The sequence below is a fragment of the Solanum lycopersicum genome, chromosome 12, assembly GCF_036512215.1.
Source record: "Solanum lycopersicum chromosome 12, SLM_r2.1".
In the NCBI taxonomy this organism is placed as follows: Eukaryota; Viridiplantae; Streptophyta; class Magnoliopsida; order Solanales; family Solanaceae; genus Solanum; species Solanum lycopersicum.
The window spans coordinates 8,445,805-8,451,134 of record NC_090811.1 but is presented as its reverse complement, the minus strand read 5'-3'; positions in this window follow the sequence as shown (position 1 = coordinate 8,451,134).

Sequence of the window (5,330 nt, the reverse complement as noted above, 5' to 3'; positions counted from 1 at the left end):
ATGGATGTTGTAACATCCCGTATCCTAGATAGACCAAATTGCAGATTTAAATATCTACATGTGCCACCGACGGGCACCACCATGGATCGTAAGGTGAACCACGGTCTGTGCTAGTTGTCCATGGATGGTCATTTTTAGCCCTCCCTAGAAGCAGTCAAAAAATTTCTCTGACTGTGGACCCACACCCGTACCTACAGGCCGTAGCCATGCCACGTGCCATAGTCCTGGTTCGTGGATCGATACCCAAAATTTCAGTCCCAGTCGCCGAACAATGGCCGAAAATCATAGACCTTTGGTGACCCCAACAACAGTTAAGTCAGGGGTCATTTACTTTTTCCCTATGTGTAGGACATCTAAGTTACATTATTTAAACCATAAACTACATAATTTATGTAAATTTTAGCCTAGAAGCATAAGTCAAACTTACCCAAGTTAGATCATTCACAAAAATTAGTAAAACATAGAACACAAAGAGGTGAAAAGGCGACCAAAACCTTCCTAAGAATGCAATGATTTTCCATCAGTTCTTACCTCGAAAGCAAAATATTTTTCTGTAGAATTCCTCACCAAGTATGTGACATTTCACTAGTGGGTTTCTTTTGCCCATTAGGTCCCTTAATTGAGTAACATTCTTGATTTCCTTATTACCAATTAGACATAGGGTTTCTAGAATTCACAAATTATCATGAATTAGTTACTTTACTATTCCTAATCAGTAAATCATGATCTTTAGCATGTCTCATTATAAACTGCTTCATAATTTCAGAACCCTAGCTATGTAGTTCTTTAAGTTTATGAATTACACATGCAAGGTCTGATCAAACAATTATACATGCTCAAGTTCTTAATGTTTCATTATCAGTAAATCAATGTTCTGTTTTTAGTTAGCATGTCAGTATTTTATATATCAAGATTTTTCAGCATCAAATTATAAATTGCTAAATTATATACTCGTAGGTCCCAAAACTATGTGCCTTGTAGGTTGTAAGTCCCTTCTACAGTAAATATTTTGTGATCACGCTAGTCATGCCTTTATACTTCTTGGGGGGTATATAGGGTCCTCTCAATGTGGCGTCAGACTCCACATTTAGGTCATTTTATTTTACGTTGGTCATTAGTAGCTCTCACGTTTAAGTTATATTCTTTTGTATTGACCATGTTATCAGTTCAGTATTTAGTATCAACATGTTATGAACTTGTTCATTGCATTCACTAATTTCATATTCGCTATTCTCAGTTTGATATCGTGCTTAAATCATATCATTGCTCAGTATATGCTTTGCTTCAGTTATGATTATCATTCAACTTTACTCTATCATATATGCTCAATACCTTTAAAGTACTGACGCATACTCTACGCTACATCCTTTGGTGATGTAAGTTCATGTCATGCCCCGAGCTACCCCCGAGACGTAGACACGGAAACTTGGACCATAACTGATCCTAAGCTAACCGTGCTTGCACGATCATGAGCATACTAAAGATAATAAACAGATGTTGAAGCTAAATCATAATTAAATCAGAAAAGATGGGGAATAATCATATTCTATAACTGAGATATTTGAAAAAAATGAGTTTAATACGAAGGAGATATTAACTCAATACTAAGATGAATCTAACTATGTCTGAAATAAGCCTCTAAACTGGACTAGAATTACCGGGAGAAGCCCCAGCTAAATATAGCAAAAACTTAAATTAAATGACTAAAGACTAAAATGAAACTCAGAACTGTTGTCCTTGAAGAATGAGGACTCACCACTGAATCTGCTGAACTGCAGATTGGAAATCAAATTATGCGTGATCAGGATGCTGAGGACCTGAACCTACATCACGAGAATATGTATTGCACGTATGCGTCAGTACTTGAAAGGTACTGAACATGTAGCATGGAGTAAAGCTGAAATAAACCATAATAGAAGAATTATAATAGCAAGTATAATAATCTGACATGAGAAACTAAATTCTGAGCTAACTGGATGCAATGATCAATTTATAACATAATGAAATTGAAACTGAATATATTGATAAATGGTCAATGCAAAAAGTCTGACTGATCAGTGGGAGCTACTAATAACCGATAATAAAACCACATGAGATAAATATGGAGTCCAATATATACGCCACATCGAGAGGACCCAATATACCCTACCAAAGGTATAAAGGCATGCTGGTGTGATCACTAAACTGATTACTCATAGAGGGGACTTACAACCTACTTTTTTAGTAGTTCAGGGACTAATTGGGTACCCTGAACCCTTCTCTAACTCGGTATTATGCTACTCACATGAGTTATGTAATTAACTGATTATGACTGAGTTTTATATATATATTGGATAGCTCGAAACTGAACATGCAAATGAGAATGCAACAATTAATCTGGTAATTATGCATTTATGACAAAGTCATGTATATCTGAAATATCTGACCTAGCATGTGTAATTCAAGAACTAAAGAAATACAAAGCTAGGGTTCTAAATTCATGCGATAATATGAGTAATAACATGATAATCTGATTTGGAACATTAAAGTAATAAATTCATAAACTTCTGTTGAAGTTCTAGAAACCATAGATCTAATCATGATATGGGAATAAAGAATCTAACTGAACACTAGGGACCCAATTGGTGAAATGAATCCACTCATGAAATCCAACATACCTGGCGTTGAAATCCACAGAAAAGTACTTAAGTTTTGGGGCTTGAATTGCTGAAACTTGTAGCATTCTTGAACTAGGGTTCTTGAGCTTTTTCTCCTCTCTTTCTTCTAATTTTCTATGTTTTGATTTAACGATTTGACTTAGATATGTTTTTAATTATGTTTTAGGCTTAAACTCACTAAAATATGATGATTTACGGTCAAAACAACATAACTTAGGGTTTAAACAAGGTGGAAAAGGTCCAAATTACCCCTAATAGTTGTTGTTGGACCAAACGACACCCAGGACTGATGGTCCGTCGTCAGACCGACGCCCCATTGTTGGGTCCGTAGACTGGACCTGTTCGACAAACCTTTACTAAAATGGGCGTAACTTTTTAATCGGAGGTCTGATTTTATCAAGGTTGTTGGATATGGAAATCTTATTCATTTAAATATTTATGGGTAGGTCATGGGACACCTAATTAATTTTGTGCAAAGAGTTATAAACATTTGAAGTTGATCCAACTACATTTCCCCTTAATTGTCTGCAAATTTTCCACTTATGGACTGTTCTAGTCATCTGTAGCTCTTATTAGAGTGGGTGAATGGGGGTCTCAATCGACGCTCACGTACTACTTACCGTCGTCTGACCTACAAACTGTTTGTCTGTCCGTCGATCAAGACTCAGCCAATTTTTCTCGGTTATTTTTTGGGAGTTTCTGATCCCATCGACAGTTGTGCAGGATGAACCGTCGTCTGTCCTATGGACCGTCGATGCCACCGTTAGTTGCACCTGCAGATTTTTCTACAAAAACTTATTTTTGGTCTATTTTGGCTGCGGGGTGTGACATTATCTCACCCTTGGGGACATTCGTAGTTGAAATGAAGAATAAACTAGCTGAAATAGAGGGAGAGAGCTGCAAATGCCACAACTAAACACTAAGAACTAAGTTTCTAATAGAATTGAGTTCCGAGTACATGCAAATATGCTGAAAATTCAAGTACAAACTGAGGGAACATGATTCTAAGACTTAATTTATGCATGAATGACTGGAAAACTAAAGAGTAACTATTACCTCAAGCTGGAGTGGAATTAGAAGGAAACAGGTGATGATACTTGGCTTTCATGGCTGCTTCTGCTTCCCAAGTAGCTCCCTCTATGGACTGACTTCTCCACAAAATCTTCACAGAAGTGACTTCTTTGTTTCTCAACCTTCTGACCTGATGGTCAAGAATTTCAACCGGTACATCCTCGTAATAAGGACTATCTTTCACCGCCACACTCTCCAATGGCACTATAGAGGTTGGGTCACCCACACCTTTCTTCAGGAGTGAGATGTGGAAGACTGGATGCACTGCTGCTACTTCTGCTGGCAACTCTAACACAGATGCCACCTTGCCAACCCTTTTCAATATCTTGTAAGGGACTACATATCTAGGACTGATCTTTCCTTACTTTCCAAATCTCATCACCGTTTCATAGGTGATACTTTCAGAAAAAACTCAATCATCAACTTAGAACTCTAGTTCCCTTCTCCTTACTTCTGCATAAGATTTCTAACAACTTTGGGTTGTCTTATGTATATCTCTAATGAGTTTCACTTTCACCATAGGTTAAAGAAATGAATCTGTCCCTATCAAAGCTGCTTCACTTACTTCAAACCAACTAACAGAAGATCTACATCTACGCCCATACAAAACCTCATAAGGGGCCATCTGAATGTTGGAATGGTAGCTATTATTATAGGCAAAGTCAATAAGAGGAATATGATCATTTTAACTATCTTTGAAATCGATCACAAAAGATCTCAACATATCCTCTAAGGTATGAATGGTACACTTTTTCTGCCCATCCATCTGTGGATGAAATATTATATTAAGGTTAACTTGAGTACCAAGACCTTTCTGAAATGACTTCCAGAAATGAGAGGTAAATTGAGGACCTCTATCTGAGATGATAGACAAACGAACCTCATGTAACCTCACAATATCATTAATGTAAAGCCTCGCATAGTATTCTGCCAAATATATAGTCTTGACCGCTAAAAAATGAGAAGACTTAGTCATCCTATCAACTATCACCCAAAAGTAGTCATGCTATCTACGAGTATGCACTAATCCTGTGATGAAGTACATATTGACCACATCCCACTTCCAAGGAGGAATATCCATCTCTTGAGTCATACCTCCTAGTTTATGATGTTCTACCTTGACTTGCTGGCAATTGTGGCACTTACTCACAAAATCTGCTATATCCCTCTTAGTTCCATTCAACCAATAGACTTCTGCAGATTGTGGCACATCTTAGTGTCACCTGGATGAATAGAATACCTAGATTTATGGGTTTCTGCAAGAATATATTTTCTCAACTCGCCCACATAAGGAACACACAATCTACCCTGATAGCGATGTACACCATCTCCCCCATGGGAGAAAGCCTCCATTCTCTGATTATGGACTGCACCCTTAAGTTTAAGCAATATTGGGTCATTGTCTTGATTTTCCTTAACCTCCACTGTCAACTTTTACAATGTTGTCTGATATGTTCATAAAGTGAACTCTTAAGTGAGTAATCTTGTGAACATCCTTCACCGGCTCCTTCCTTTTTACCTCAACATGGGCTACACTACCCATAGATAATCTACTATGATCATCTTCTAATACATTCGCCTTACCAGGATGGTCATACACAC